Genomic DNA, 16620 nt, shown 5'->3' with positions numbered 1-16620 from the left:
AGCAGGCCCTCGTGCAGGGCCACCTCCCTGCCTCACACCCGCTGGGCCACGTGCTCAGCCTCTGGGTGGAGCTGGAGCATCTGGAGCCCACGGAGGCAGAGCTGGAAGGTGAGGGGCCTGCAGTCTGGGAGACGGGCGGGGTGGGTGGGCTCAGGGGCCGCAGTTCCCCTGGGGGCAGTGGCATCTTTCCGTCTCTGGGAGGGCACGGGAAAGCCAGGCCTGTGTGTGAACTGTCTCTTCAGCTGCTCCAGAGGCTCCCCCAGAGCCCCAGCGCGCTCCAGAGCCCGAGGAGGGGCCTGCCCAGGGGCCCGTGCCCGGTCCCGCTGTGCCAGTGATGGAGCCAGTGTCACCTCCCTCAGCCCCTGGGGGCCTGGGGCCAGCACCCGCCTCACCCTCCACCCCAGGGCCGGCTCTCCAGCAGGAGCCTCCTGCACCACCAGCTCTGATCCGAATGCCAACAGCAGAACCAGCTCCATGCCCAGCAGTGGACCACCCCCCGGCTGGGACCACTAAGCACCTGATAAAGGAGGAGAAGCGTAACATCCTGAGCTTCCCTCCCAGACTGGTGGCAGAGCAGCTGACAGTGATGGACGCGGTGAGCAGTGGGGCTCTTGGGGAGAGTGTGGGGGGGGGGCTTCCCTCTGCCCTCAGCTGCCCCGACCTGCCTTTTCTGATCTGAATTACCATAATCTGGATTGAAATTGCACCTCTCCCACCGACCACCCGTGGGTCCTGGGTAACTCTCTCAACCCCCAAGCCTCGCTGCCCACCTGTGGACAGTGGGGGTGGACACGCACAGCACCAGCTGCTCAGAGTGGCTGCAGATTCCAGGAAGCAGATCAGACAGAAAGCTGGGCGGGTCCTGGCCCGGTAGGTGGGAGGGGAGCTCACTGCGTGCAGCCAGGGCCCTGGGGCTCCCAGCCATGTGCCCATGAGACTCAGCGACCTAAACACTGATTAGGCACCTGATGTGTACTTTCCTACAAGGGAGACAAACATAGAGCCCATGGCTGTAGCTGCCACAGGGCATGTGCCCTGAATGGGGATTTGGACCAGAGGGATAATCAGGATGCCGGAAGATGCCCTCTTGGGGTGAGTGGACTTGAGCCGCATCCTGGAATTTGGAGTCAGTGAGGATGGGCTGGAGGCAGATGCTCCTGTCCCTTCCCACCTGTCCTGGGCTCTGGGTCATCCAGTGCTGGGTCCCTTGGTGGACAGAGATTGAATCCCAGGGACTCCAAGGCTCAGGCCACATCCTCAGCTTCCTGAGCTTCAGTCTTTCCCAGTGACCTCTGCAAAAGGTTGGGGACATGAGCTGGGTGTGGCAGGGTTGGGTGACCCTCCCCTTTCTCCCCAGGAGCTATTTAAGAGGGTGCTGCCCCACCAGTGCCTGGACTTTGTCTGGTCCCAGAGGGACAAGCCTGGCAAGGAACACCTGGCCCCCACCGTCCGTGCCACCATCACACAGTTCAATCATGTGGCCACCTGTGTGATCACCACCTGTCTTGGGGACCCTAGCATGAGGGCCCGGGACAGGGCCAAAGTGGTGGAGCACTGGATCAAGGTGGCCAAGGTATGTTATGGGAGGCCCAGCACAGTCCCTATGCGGAGCCTTGAGAAATGCCTCTGCTGCTCTATCAGCTCTCGGGACTGAGGCCTGAGGCCGGAGCCCAGCACAGTTCCCAGGTCCTCTCTGCCAGGGGCCCGCTGACCTTGACTCTCAGGTCCCGGTGGTGGGAGGCTCACTTCCTCCCTGGCTCCTTCCTTGGGTTGAGCTAGGATCCTCCTCTCTGTGAGTGCTGGTCTTTGGGTGCTCACCATGCCCACCCTGAGCACCTGTCCCACCCAGGAGGGGTGTCAATGGAGGGGACTGAGCTAGAGCTCCAGCTGCCACCTCACAGCCGTCGCTCCCCTCCCAGGAGTGCAGAGCCCTACGGAGCTTTTCCGCCCTGCACGCCATCCTGTCCGCTCTGCAGAGCGTGTCCGTCCACCGTCTGAAGAAGACGTGGGGGAAAGTTTCCAGGTGGGTAGGCCTCTCCCGAGAAGAGGATGGGTGGGGTGTCTCTCATATGCCTTCTAATGTCCCCTCAGGAGCTGGAACCTCTTGGGAGGCAGCCACCCCTGGGGACAGGGACTGGGCTGCTGGGCAGGGTCTCTAAGCCTCCCTGGGACCTCAGGCTGCCAGTTCTGCCTCAGGAATCAGTTCCCCTAAGTGCCAGAGACTGGATTGAGCCCCATTGGAGATTTTCAAGTGTTTATACCACTAGAACCCTAGGCCCAGTTGAAACCGAAACTGGTCAAAACAGAGCTGCCCCATAGAAATGGGAATGGGGCCCAGGTGACCCACAGGAGAGCCCCGCCCAGGCCACGGAGACCTTCCTGCTGGGAGGAACCCAGTGAAACCCTCACCCCAGCGCCTTGAAATACTGAACTGTCAATTAGATTTTGCCTGTAACAACCCCCCTCCCCTCGCTCATTCTTTGTAAACATGTCTCCCTCCTGCCCCGGCTCAGGAGGAGCTCGGCCACACTGAACACGCTGTGTAAGGAAGACAACTCCAGGGCCAGCGCGCAGCTCAGCGAGGTAGAGCGGAGGCTGGAGGTCTGGAGGGGGCCCTGGGCTGGATGTGGCTTCGATAGTTTGTCACTTAAAGATTCTCTGCAATGTTTGCCCTCTGTCCTGAGTAAGAGGAAGAGGGCTCTGTTTGGCCCATGGCAGGGGGCAGCTCCAGGGCAGGAGGCCCGGGCCTGGCCCACAGTGATGCTGGCTGGGCGGCTCCGGGACGGGTGCAGGGCTGGCACATTGAGCGGGTCTCTGGCTTCCATGCGGGGCCATCCCACTGGCACGTAGCTTCTTCCAGGCTGTTGGGTGAATGGGGTAGGTGGGCACCTTTCTTCCCAAACCAGCCCCGCCTGGCCTTGGAAGCCAGGCCCCTGCTGCTCCTCTGTCTTCACCACCCCTCCAAGGGGAGCGCACCCTGCCTGCCCCAGGGATGGGCACTGCAGGGGACTCCCGTGGGCCAGGGGAACACAGGGCTGCTTGGCCTCAGGTCCCACTTGCTGGACCCGAGACAGAGAGGTGAGGTGTGCCTTCTGTGACTTCCCACTGTGCCTCTGTGACTTCCCACTGTGCCTCTGTGACTTCCCACTGTGCCCTGGAGCACTCGCTGCCAGTCAGTCAGTCAGTCAGAAAGGGGCAGGGGCAGGCCCCAGGCCCAGGGGCACACACCCAGGGAGCGTTGCAGCTGGGAGTGACCCAGAATTGAGGGTTCTGGAGTCAGAGTGGCACTGGTACCAGCTGACTTGGGCCAGCTGTCCAGGGTCTGAGGTCAGGGGTGGTGGGGGAAACGGGGTGAGGAGGCATGGCCTCATGACCCTGTCCCGGACCCTGGCAGAAGCGGCCCTCCAGGTTTGCCACTCTGCTGCGGACCCTCCGGGGAACTCGGAAGAGGCCGCACAAGAAGGTGAGTGAGCCTGTCTGGGCTCCAGGGTCAGAGGAGAGGGGCTCGGCCCTCCCAGCTGGAGGCCTCCAGGTCAGGAGAGGGAGGCCTCCCTCCTCCATCCACCTCCTGTTCCCACAGAGCCTGCAACCCTCCATTAGCAGGGACCTAGGGGGGGCCTAGAAGAGCTGGGTGCACCATGCCTGTGGGGGTGGGGCTGGGCTGGGGCCACAGGCCCTGTGATTGGCCAGCAGTAGGCCCTGGAGGTGATGAGGAGGAGTTCCTGGACAGTGAGGGAAGGGGCCATTGAGGGGAGGCTCTAAGGGTCCCGGGCTGCTCCATGTGGGGTCCCTGGGGTGAGACAGGAGGGGAGGGTGGGAAGCTTTCAGGGGATTGTCCGTGGGGCCAGCTGAGAACAGGAGCTCATCCCACCCTCACCCTGATTGCCTAGTGTGTTCCCTTTCTTGGGAAATTTCTGACTGACCTTAAGATGCTGGACACTACATTGGAGGATTATCTGGAGGTAAGTGACCTGGGACCTGGGTTGGGTGACCAGGATTGACATTTGGGGAGAGAGAGGCCCAGTACTGAGCCCCTAGATCTCAGCACAGCTTCCCCATGGAGATGGGCCTCATGCCCTTTCTAGGGACCCATGTGCCCCTCCTCTGGAGCCCAGAGCTTGGCCGCTCCCCAAGTCCTGTCTGTTTGTGTTTCTGCCCCCTCCTGGGACCTGGTGGTACTGCATCATGAGAAGGGGTGGGCATAGGGGCTTGTCAGGGCCAGGGGCCCTTCCTGATGGACTGGGGCTGTCTGCCTTCCAGGGGAACCAGATCAACCTGGAGAAAAAGGAGAAGGTGAGCAGCTGTGGCACCTCCTGCGGGCAGGGGAGGGCAGGGCAGTGAACATCAGAGGGGCCTCCCAGCACACTCCTGGGCTCCACCCCGCATCTTACACTCACTGGGAGAGTTTGATGACAGCAGAGGGAGACCCTCCAGGTGGTGGCTGGGGTAGGGGGGTGGCATCAAGGAGCACTGCCTGGAGGAAGGGCTGGCGAAGCCCATCTCTGAGCACAGGTAGGGCCTCATGGAATTAGGGGGAAGGGCGGTGCCCATGTGTGCAAAGACCCAGGACCTGTCCCCACGCCACTGCTCACCCCGCTCGGCCGTGTCTGCACCCTCTCCTTCCCTCTGGCCCCAGGAACAGAAAGTCATGGAGAAGATAGTGCTGCTGCAGGAAGCTGCCAACATGTATGAAATAGAGCCCGAGGAGAAATTCGGGGCCTGGTTCTGGGCCCTGGAGCGGCTCAGCGAGAAGGAGAGGTGAGGCCGGGCAGGAGCCGGGTGAGGGCGGGGTGGACTCCCCTGCGGGCCAGGCCAGAGAACCTGTGTCCATGGCTCCCAGGTCAGCCCCCGCCCTTGTTGTGTAGCAGCCCCTGGGGCACCCGACCCTGGGAGAGACACCTGAGAGATGGCTCCTGGGAGCTCACAGGTGCCCCTCTGTCCTGTAGTTACATCCTGTCCTGCCAGCTGGAGCCCCGGTCCTAGTTGGCCTGCAGAGCACTCCAGGCCAAGAACTGCTTTGAAGGATCTGAAGTTTATTCTGAGACGAAAGAAAGTCATTGAATGATTGACAGCAGAGGAGGAATGATTCTTAAAATGAGCTCACTTTCATGGATTTGCCCTCATGGAGAACATATTTGGATACAAAAATTTCCTGTCATGGAAACTCTTAGGTTTTAGGTAAATTTTTATTAAATAAGGACAATACAAACTATTCTTTCTAAGAGTAGCACACACACACACACACACACACACACACACACAGTTTTTATCTTGAGAACAATTTCCTCAATTTTACAATAAGGAAATTGGACCAGATTCTATTTTCCTTTTGCAAAATAAAAGTAGATTTTTTACTATAAAGTAATTCATGGTTTTAGCTAGAAATGAGAAAGGTTTATGTAGTGTGATCATCCACATATTCCATTGGAAATAATACATATATACCTTTTCAGATATGCTAGTGATAGGTGTAAATATACACTTATCCATATTTGTCATCATTTTATGTTCTATTTCTATTTGATAGTATATTGTACTTCTAATATTAAAATATTTCTGAAAGATAATATCTTGTAGTACCTTTTGTCCTGCTATGTCATATATTAAATAATTTAGTCTAATTAATAAATTTAAAATTATTTTGTTTTCTCCTTTTTGAATAATTCTGAGATGATCATCATTCTACAGTACCTCTGCACATTTATTTATTTTTTAATTATTTCCTGAAAATAAAATTTGTTTCCAAAAATACGCACATTCTAAATTTTAGTATCTATGTGTTTTGAATAATTTGATCAAATTCCTTTGGAATTTTGATTGGGATCTCCTCAAATTTGTAGATTGGGTTCAGAGGAATTCATTCACTGGCTCCTCTAACAGGTATGTATTGAGCGCCTCCTAGAGGCCAGGCTCTCAAAGCGCAGTGGTCCACCCAAAGAGTTGGTAACAAGGGCAGGCTTGCATAAAAGAGTCAAAGCAGCCTGCACATACATAACAAGCCGGGACTTGCTGGGTGCTCTGAACAAAGGAAAAACAGACAAAGAGACAAATGGGCACAAGGTAATGTTGTAGATAGGATGATGTGAAGGTGTGTGGGATCGAGGTGATAGTTGAGGCTGCTTTGGGACTATGCACAGATGACCAGCAAAGTATAAACATCCCCAACTGGGCCCCCATTCTGGCCTGTGACTTGGAAGTGTTCTCGGTGGCTCCTGATCTGAGAAAGTGTAGCCAGCCTCATTCTTTACAGAAATGAGGACAAAGGACCCAGCCTCTGGCCTCTCTGGACCCCTTACCATGAAATAATCTTTAATTGGGGTGCATATTCTTACTTTACTCTGTTGCTTTATTATATCCTCTTCCTGTAACAAACTGTAGGCAGCATGTATTCCTGCTTAACTGACCCTTAGTTATCCAAGTGCAGCGCACATGGTGTTAATTCCATGTTCAAAATGGGCGACCTGACCTACAACAGAGCCACCCACCTGTCCTCCCAGTATGTGGCCCAGCTCACCACATGGGGTCTCTTCCAGGCACCATCGACATCGCCCAGGAAACTACAATTGCTGGTGCTTCCCTTGAGATGTGGGGCATTTGCGTTGACTCCTATAAGCACCATCCCAGTCCCCAGCTCACTGTAAGAACTTGGCACTTCTATTTCCATCATGTTGCTCGTGCAGTGCATGGAGGATAAGAGGTCAAGGGGCTTAGAATCTGTAGAAAGGTCGTTGTATGGTACTGAAGCAAGAACTATGACAAAGATAGTGTGAAGGGGGTGCTGGTGATGCAAGTACTGAAATCATCAAAGAACGAGAGACCTCGGGGTTTGTGGATGACTGCAGCAAGCAGGGCTGGTACAGTGTGAGAACAAAAGATTCAAAGAATTGGCAAGAAGAGATGGAGAATGGTCTTAGGCAGCAAGGAGATGCCTACCTCCAGGCTCTGGGGCAGGAGGGCATGTGGGTGTGGGAGTCACGGTTCAGCAGAAGAACAGCAGGTGCTATGACTGGAGGGCCGTGCAATGGTTCCTGGGTGGCTGAGAGCCAAAGTGGTCCAGGCTTCGACTGGCACCAGGGTCCCTGATGGAGGTACCATGCATTGGTTCAGTGATATGTCCCAGGTGCTGGCCTTAGACTTGGAATCTAACACATGCTCAGTCAGTGTCTGTGGAATGGTAGGGAACGCATGGTCCTCTGGCCCGAAACTTGGATGAGGCAATTTCTCAGGACACTGTCCTTCCCAGAGTATCCTGGGGCCAAGCCAGGTGTGTGAATATTGTGCAGTCTGCACTGTGTCCAAGTGGATAGGATGAGGCCAGCTCTGAAGTGGGGGTCCATGTGGCAGACTGGAGGCAGGAGAGGAAAGCACATTACAAGCTACAGCTAGGGACAAGGCTGGAAGAGGCAAAACGTGTGGGATGGCAGGGGGACAAAGGGTTAAAATGGGGTTTAACACAAGGTCATTGAGGACAGTCTTTATACATTGCACCTGTGCTCCTGGGGCCTGCAATGGGAAGGCTGAAGTCCTTACACTGGTCAGCAACATGATGGATTGTGATAACAATGCACTTGATTTGGGGCACAAGCCCTTCTGCACGTGAATCAGTGGGCATCACCTTCCTGAGCCCCTGGATGACTGCGGCTCTGCAGGCCCTGCACAGTCCCTCTTTCTGTTAAGAGTGAACAGTATCACACAGAGTCTCAGCAGATCTTGGAGACATGGCAGGCCTCCCAGTGTGGGCTCCAAGTCAGCATTGCCCTGCTGAAGTTGAACAAATGTAGCCTTTCGGGGCTGGAGTCCCTGCAAGTATGAAATAGTTGTATAACAAGGGATCTGATATTTTATTTGTTTTTGTTTTCTCACATTTTTCTTCACATATTTTGATCCCATGAATAATTGGGATATTAAATTACAATGCCATTTAGATGTATGTCAATTAAGAAATTAATACAGTGGAGTGGATATTGCACGTGTTAGCTAAGTTTTGATGTTTGTGGAAGTTTCAAAATATAGCCACAAACTCTTTGGCATATCCATCTCAAGAGGTAGGGGCTCTGGCTCCTCCCTGTGAGGAGGGTGGTTGGTGACTGCTTCCACCATGAGGGGAGGGTACAGTGGAGCTAGGTGACCGGCAGCTGGGTCATGAAAGGCCATACAGCTTCCACACTGGGCACTAGAATGAACGCTTGCTCTTGGCGCCGGGAGCTGCCACGCAAGACGTCCAGGTGCATGTCAGCACCGTGATGAAGCCTCACGGAGGTGCTCTGCTCTGCCACCCCAGTCCCCACATCATCCCAGCAGAAATGCCAGCGACCTGAGGGAAGAAGCCTCTAGATCAGGGGTTGGCCCACATTTTCTGGAGGGTCCAGACCGTGGGGCTTTGCAGGGCATATGAGCTCGGTCACAACTACTCAACTCTGCTGTCACAGCACAGAAGCAGCTATTGATGACATGCGCAGGAACAGCTGTGCTCCCCTCAATCTTATTTGCACAGACAGGTGATGGGCCCGCAGGCCGTAGGTAGCTCACCCGTTTCAGATGATTCTAGTTTCTGGCCATTGAGCCTGAGATGCCAGCAGAGAGGGAAGAGCAAAGACAAACCATTGCCCGTGAGCCCTGTGCACATCTCTGACCCACAGAATCCATCAAGGTTTTGATGGTGTTTTGCCCCCACTATGTCTGGGGTGGTATGTTTCACAGCAATGGATATCAGTCCAGTTTTATACAAGGCAGTTTTATACAGGTGAGATTTGAGCAAAGACTTGAAGGAGAAGAGTTAACAAGAGGGTGTGGGTCTGGGGGAGAAGCACTCCAGGCAGAGGGACGATTGGTGCGAAGCCCTGAGGTGGAGCTGGCCCGGTGCACACTAGCAATGGGGAGGGAACTGTAGAGCGGGCTCTGCTGAAGTGCCTGGGGACCCAGCCCCTCTCCGCACAGGCTGTAGGCCAGGCTTGACTGCAGGCTTCCCCACGACTGCGCAGACTGCCCGGGATTCCAGGGAGATGTGCCTGGTGAGCAGCTGTAGGGAGGGGCCTTCATGTCCCTGTCCTGGGGGAGATGCTGCAAAGCTGTTTTTCTTCCTGCTCCATGTTTCAGTTGGGCACAGGCCTGTCTGTCTCCTTCCCTCCATGCCTCCTCCTCACCCCCAAGGACACAGCTGCAGGCTCAGTGCACGTGAAACTGCTTGTAGTCTCGAATAGGCTGCTCAGCAGCAGCCGACCCATTGCTGCGTCTGTTCATCTGGCCCCGTAGTCTGGTGCCTTCCTGTGGGAGGGGGACAAAGGAGCTGACTCCAGGCTGATTTGGCTTTCGCTGTCAGTGTAGAGATTGTCTGAGTGCATTCAGGCTGGGTGTCTCCTTACAGTCACCTCGACCTGAAGAGGCCAGGCAGCCTGGGGTCAAAGACTGCTTGACAAGAAACCAGCATAAACAGAAGTGGAGTGAGGAGGTGAGGCCAGAGAGAATGAGCCCAGGTCATGCAGGACCCCATGGGCCACAGGCTCTCATCCATGAGAAGGTGGGGTTCTGAGAGTTGGGAGCAGAGGAATGACATGATGTGGCTCATGTTGTCCAAGTATTACTTTAAAACACATTCCTCCAAAAATGTTATCTTTAAGAAAATATGCATAGGAGTGCCCATTATTGTTGCGATTCAGTATATGTGGCTTATGTTTTTTTTAAAACTCTCACCTGAGTATATATTTGTATTGATTTTAGAGAGAGGGGAAGGAAGAGAGAAAAACGTTAACGTGAGACCAAAACATGGACCCATTGCCACCATATGCATCCCTGAGCCATGGCTGCAAATTGGGCGAGTGTCCTCACAGGGAACAGAAACCCGACCCTTGTTGTAGGGCTGATGCTCCAACCAACTGAGCCACAGGGGCCAGGGCGTGGCTTAGATTTCTTGATTAACTTTCCTGCTGCCCCCTTGGCCCTGGGCCCAGGATCTCCTCTTTGCACTCCTGCTCTGTGCTTTCCTTAGGGTTCACCCCTCCACCAGCGTCCCCGCTCTGCCTCGCCCCGGGGTGCAGAGGGCGCTCGCTCCTCTAAGCTGGGGGGCCCTCACCTTTGGCTGGTGCCCCGTGTTGTGGTGAGAGAACCGAGAGACCACCAGAGCCAAATGAAAGCCAAATAGAGAGCAAAGCCGGCCGGTGACTGACCCCCAGTTCTCAGAGATCAGCCCCGACTTTCAGCTGATTTTTTATTTTATAGGGGGTTTGTTACAAACCTCTGCAGCTGGCATTTCCTGTTGGCCTTGGGGAAGAGCAAGCAAGGACAGAAGCGGAGGCAGTTAGCGATACGCAGGAGGGAAGGGAGGTGGGAGGGAGCTGAGGTGAAAGGGAACTGGGTGAACTGGGTCAGCACACATCTATCCTGCTGTTCATTCTATTATCTAAGTTCTAGAAACTAACAAATTCCCTTAGAGGACAAATTTATTTAGAGGAGCACCAGGCCAGCTGGAACTTCCTCAGGTTGCCTCTGGAAGCTTCATAGTTGCCTTTTGTTTATGGAATCAGGACAGAGTGACAGGAGCAGGCCAGTGCAATGGTAGCCTTACGTACAATAGCCGAGGTGTGGAAGTACCGAGGTGTCTATCAAAGATGAATGGATGAAGAAGGTGGGTACCTATATACAATGGGATATTAACCAACCATAAAAAGAATGACATATTGCCATTTGCAACAACGTGGGTGGACCTAGAAGGTATTAAGCTCAGTGACATAAGTCAGGCAGAGAAAGACAAATACTATATGGTTTCACTTATGTGTGGAATCTAAAGACAATACAAAACAAAACAAAAACAGACTCATAGAAACAGAGACCAAACAAATGGTTACCAGAAAAAGAGGGACTGGGGGCTGGGTAAAAAAGGGAAAGGGAAATATAGTCAGTAATATTGTGATAAGTTAGCATGGTGACAGATGATTCTAAGATTAGTGGGATGGTCACATTGTAAGTATAAAATTGTCAAATTACTATATTGTACACCTGAAATTAATATAACAAATATAATATTGAATATCAACCACACTTATATATAAAGTAAGTTAATAAAAAAAAATTTCTGCTCGTGTGGTGTGGCTCAGTGGTTGAGCATCAGCCCATGCACCAAGAGGTCAGCAGTTCGATTCCCAGTCAGGGCACATGCCTAGGTTGTGGGCCTGATCCCCAGGGGAGAGCGTGCAGGAGGCGGCCAATCGATGTTCTCTCTCATCAGTGTTTCTATCTCTCTTTCCCTCTCTCTCTAAAATCAATAAGAAAAAAAAATTTCTCAGATGCTGCACTTTTTCTAGAAAATTAAACCTAAGAATTAAAATGCTAAAATAAAAATAAACATATTTATAAAAGTTAATAACAAGTGATAGGCACTGAAAAAGCATCTAATCAAAAATGCAATAGCCACCCTGGCCAGTTTGGCTCAGCACTTGGAGCACTGGCCCTTGGACGAAAGGGTTACGGGTGTGATCCCTGACCCAGTAGGTCTCATGCGGGAAGCAAGCAATCAATGTGTCTTTCTCCCATCAATATTTTTCTATCTCCCTTCCTCCATTCCACTCTCTCTAAAAATCAATGATGAAATATTTTTGATTGAAGATTAATATAAAATTTTGGCAGAGGGCCTGTCCCAGACTCAGTGCAGTTGTCAGTAAGCAGAAACAGCTGGACAAAGGCAATGAGACAGAAAACAGCCTGAGGTGTGCAGGGACTGTCCCAGCTGAGTGTCACTGTGGCCAAGCAGCAGCATGTCCTGCAGCTGAAGAGGACGTGCTGGGGGTGGGCCACCCATGCCTTGTTGAAGAGCTTGGAATATGTTCTGTAGACAATAAAATACCATTGAATGTTTTCTATTTCTAATTTTTATTGTTTCTAAACCAACAATGTGCATTATTGTAGAAATATTACAGTAAAAATAAGCCAAAAATAATTACCTGTATTTAAATTAAAAACTTTGATATCTACTAAATAATGTATGTTTCAGAATGAATTTTATTGTTTTGGAAATTATATTTTACATAACATCTATGTTAGTCAATATTGAGCTATATTATTGCTTAATGCCTATGCAGTATTTCAGTGTGCAACTTAGTAATTAGAATTCACTGAAAACACTTCCCATTATTTAATATTTACTTGCTTACAGTTTTTCCCCACTGTTTATAACTGCCAGTAAATGTCTTCCTTCTCTGACCTGCTTGTTTTCTTAGGCGAAACTGAGGAGGTGGACTTGCTGAGCCAAATGTTGCTATTGTTGGGAGCATTGATACATTTCTCAATAACAACCTCTCCAAATGCAGCCTGCTCTCTCCCCAGGAGGGACAGAAGCTGTTACTTTTGTTTTGTTGGGTCTATTTGCCTGTTTGGATTCAGAAAGGAGAGGAAGCTCTCAGTGCACTAGGAAGGCAAAGCAACCTTGTGCTTCTTTAGCCAATGGCGCTGGTTCACCTTCCAGCAGAGAAGGGTTGTTCTGTCTCTCTTAGGTCATCCTGGAAATAGCCCCCTGGAAGTTCCTTCCACATCCCCACAGCACTCAGAAATGTGAGCAGTCTCTTGTGAGCTGGCTCCCAGCTAGTAAGAAGCTAACTGCTCTCTTTCTCTCACTCTCAGGCTGCTCTAATTTAACTTAGTATGTTCCAGTATGTGTTTTACATCATATATAATGCTAATTTGTTTCATTTATTTTGGGTCCCTTCATTAGAATGTGAGTTGCACGAGTGCAAAGACATTTGTCTATTTTATTCACCAGTGCCCCAGAACAGTGTTGGGAATATAGAAGCAATTCAATCAATATTTATTGTATGAATAAATGAAATAATTATGTAGGGATTCTTTGCAGGAAAAACGCAACACAAAAGTTTTCCAACATCAGTATCTATAATAATTTCTATATCTAGAAGAGTATCATAACAATCTCTCCAGTTTGCTGCCTTCATGGGAAATTTTCCTCAACCCAAAAATTGAAGGAGAGAAGAGAACTTATGACCCCTCAGGTCACCAACCGCCTCCCCACAAGGACCTGCCGTGGGGCACTCTGAGCATCAGGGTTTCTAAGGCTGTGGATAAGTGGGTTCAGCATGGGGTTGATTACTGTGAAAACCCCAACCCCTTTATCCTTGTCCGAAGCCCCCTCTGAACCCAGATGCATGTAGGTGAAGACACCGGTTCCACAGAAGAGGCAAACCACAGTGAGACGCAGCCACATGCAGAGAAGGCTCTCCTCCTGCCCTTCGCTGAGCGGATTTGTAGCCCTGCAGCGGCCACACAGATGTAGGAGGGGATGGTGAGAACCACAGGTGCACCTGCCGTTAGCACACCCATAGCAGAGAGCAGCAGTTCATCGAGGTGGGTGCTGGAGCAAGAGAGCTGGGAGAGCTGTGGGAGGTCACAGTAGACGTGACTGTGACCTCATTCGGGCCACAGAAGTTGAGTGTAGTTAGGGCAATAGTGTGGGTCATGCATTGGTGAGGGAACAGGCCCAGGACACAGCCACCAATGTGTACTGGACCATCTGGCTCATGCAGACGCTGCAGGTGAGGGGCCGGCAGATGGCCAGGAACCGGTCATAGGCCATGGCTGTCCACAGGAAGCAGTCCTTTCAACCAGAATGTACAAGAAGAGTTGGGAGAGGCAGGCATCACAGGAAATTGTATGCTTGTGGGACAGCAGGTGACCCAGTATTGCAGGGACAGTGACAGTGACAGTGACACACCCAACATCTAGAACTGATAGGTTCCCCAGGAAGAAGTACATCAGGTGTGGAGTTTGCGCTCCACCAGGATGGCTGCCAGGATGCTGAGGTTGCCCCCGACTGTGACCAGGTAGGCAAACAGGAAGAGCACAGAGATAAGTGGCCACATCTCTGGTGTCTCCACCAGGCCCAGCAATATGACCTCAGTGACGATTGTATCATTGGCCCCAGATTTTGGCTGCATCAGCTCCTGCAGGGAAACATCCAAGGGGATAATCACTCCTCTCAACATATTTATTCAAAAAGAAAAAAGTAGACTCCTTTCTATGTGCCCAACCCTTTACTAAGTCCCCTCCATCCCAGAAAGGACTTTCCCACTCCCGAGGACACACCACACTTGTTAACTCTCACTGCATTTACCTCAATAGCATTTTTTATTCTCAGATAGAGGGACAGGTGACATGACCACTCTGGACGTCCCTTCTTATCTTAGCTGAAAGAATCTCTTTGTAGAGATCATCATGGGCAAAACCCTTGGTAAAAATAAACAAGTAGAAAGTGTGTATCTGATTTAACATAGCAGATACATCTGGAACTTTACTTTCTCAAAACTCTTCTCTTCCCAAGACACACAAAAGAAGAATAAAAATACAGATTCTTCCTTCAGAGAAACTAGTAAATATCCAAAACTGGAATGTACAAACTAAATCAGAGGACTTCGAGAATAGTGGAGATCAAATAGGAGAGCGGCAGAGAGGGAGAAAGTCATGACTGGAGAAACAGCTGGACAAGGAAAACTCTCCACAGAAAGAGCTTTCACTAGGGAATAAACCCAAAGCCCTCTTTGCAATAGTGGAGGGGGGTGGGTAGTGTGGCACCATTACCTTCTGGGATCCTGAGTGGATTCAAGAAGCAGGGGAGAGCAAGATGAACACTCTCACAGGCAAACTATTTGCAGGCTGTAGAAAAGCATATCTAACTAGTAAATAAAACATATAAACTGATATGTACACCTTTTCCATGTACCCATGAAACATTTACCCCTCATAGAGAATATATAACCTAGAAATTCAACAAATTCTAAAAGAATAATATTGATTCTTTCAAAGGAATATTAGTAAATAAATATTATTCAGACAATAATGTATCATCACAATCCAATTTAAGAAAATAATTTTTATAAATAATTCCCAATATTTTATTTATTTATTTTTTAATCTTTTTTAAAATTTACTTTTGTTACAGATGCTTTCTCCCTAGACAGCCTCCTCCAGATCTGCCCCCCTCCCCCGAAGCATGGTTGTCTCTGTCCATGTGTTATGCATGTGTGCACATAAGTCCTTTTGTTTCTCTCTACCTTCCCCCACCTAACTCCTCTAAGGTTTGTCAGTCTGTACCTTACTTTTATGTCTCTGGATCTGTTTTGTTCATCAGCTTATTTTGTCATTATATTCCACAGATAAGTGAGATCATGTGATATTTGTCTTTCTCTGATTGGCTTACTTCACTTAGCATAACGTTCTCCAGGTCCCTTCATGTCATCTCAGAGGATGATAGATCTTTCTTTCTTACAGCTGCATAGTATTCCATTGGGTATATATACCACTGCTTTTTTAATTCAGTCATCTTTGGATGGATACTTGGGCTGTTTCTAGATCTTAGTGATTGTAAATAGTGCTGCTATAAATATAGAAGTACATATATTCATTCCAACTTGTATTTCAGGCTTCTTAGAATATATTCCTAGGAGTGAGGTGACTGGATTAAATGGCAGATCAATTTTTCATGTTTCTGAGGAATCACCATCTTATTTTCTATAACGGTGGCCCCAGTCTGCATTCCCACCAGCCATGTACTGGAGTCCCCTGTTCTCCACACCCTTGTCAGAACTTGTTTGATGATTTGTTGATGGCGACCATTCTGACAGGTGTGAAGTGATACCTCATATATGTTTTAATTTGCATCTCTGTAACGATTAGTGATGTTAAGCATTTTTTCACATGGCTCTTGGCCATTTGTGTGTCCTGTTTGGAGAGGTGGCTATTTAGATCCTCTGCCCATTTTTAATTGGATTTGTCTTTCTTTTGTTGAGTTGTATGAGTACTGTATATATTTTGGAAATTAATCCCCTATCTGATATGTTGTTGGCAACTATGTTCTCCCTTAGAGTGGGTGCCCTTCCCATTTTGATGCTTGTTTCTTTTGCTATGCAGAAGCTCTTTAGTTTGATGTAGTCCCATGTAGTAAATATTCTCCTTTGTTTGCTTGACTTAGGCATTATATCAGTGAAAATTCTGCTGCATGTCATGTTTGAAATTTTGTTGCCTACATTTTCTTCTAGAATTTTTATGGATTCACCAGTTACATTTAAGTCTTTTATTCATTTTGAGTTTATTCTTGTGTATGGTGTGAATTGGTGGTCTAGCTTCATTTTTGTTTTGCATGTAGCTGTCCAATTTATAAAAAATCCTTAAGAAACAGTTGAACCCAAGATAAAATCAAAACTACAAATAAATAATATCTGGAGGAGGCATAAAAGGAAGTAATGGAATCAATACATACAATATAAGGATTATCACTAAATCAATGGTCAGAAGAAAATCCAAATCCTTGAATAAACATATTGAAAACCCAAAAGAAAGAATATTGATTACATGATCAAATCAAGAAATGAGAAAAGATAAGAAATGGGGAGAGGTTGGTAAAAGGTGAAAACTTCTAGTTAAAGAAAGTTTAAGGAGCCAGCCACAGGCCCGGGGAGCCGAGGAGGCAGCAGGTGGCGCCCCGTGGAGACCGGGAGCAGTGCACTGTGCGGGTCTGTTTCGGGGTGCGGGCACATGCCCTCCTTTCCAGAAGCAGGGCCCTGAGGACAGGGAGGCATGTCTTCCAGGTCCAGTCTGTCTCCCCCTGCTGGGTTAATTTTACAGGAT

At 49.8% G+C, this 16620-nt stretch overlaps 1 protein-coding gene, 1 long non-coding RNA gene and 1 pseudogene across 2 annotated transcripts in view; 2 read left to right on the top strand and 1 right to left on the bottom strand.

Annotated features, from left to right (window-relative positions):
- The window catches only part of LOC118630659 (ral guanine nucleotide dissociation stimulator-like), a 722930-nt gene that overhangs the window by 83416 nt on the left and 622894 nt on the right, over positions 1-16620 (top strand). The gene's annotated exons all lie outside the window — the stretch shown is intronic.
- On the top strand, positions 1510-2564 carry LOC118630663. Its single transcript, XR_004959675.1, has 3 exons — positions 1510-1573; positions 1920-2023; positions 2514-2564. It is a non-coding gene; the product is annotated as an uncharacterized LOC118630663 (long non-coding RNA).
- Positions 12989-13946, bottom strand: LOC118630660 (annotated as a pseudogene).

This window comes from Molossus molossus, unplaced genomic scaffold (assembly GCF_014108415.1).
Source record: "Molossus molossus isolate mMolMol1 unplaced genomic scaffold, mMolMol1.p scaffold_m16_p_15, whole genome shotgun sequence".
In the NCBI taxonomy this organism is placed as follows: Eukaryota; Metazoa; Chordata; class Mammalia; order Chiroptera; family Molossidae; genus Molossus; species Molossus molossus.
The sequence above is the reverse complement of the archived record's forward strand: the minus strand, read 5'-3'. Positions and strand labels throughout refer to the sequence as shown.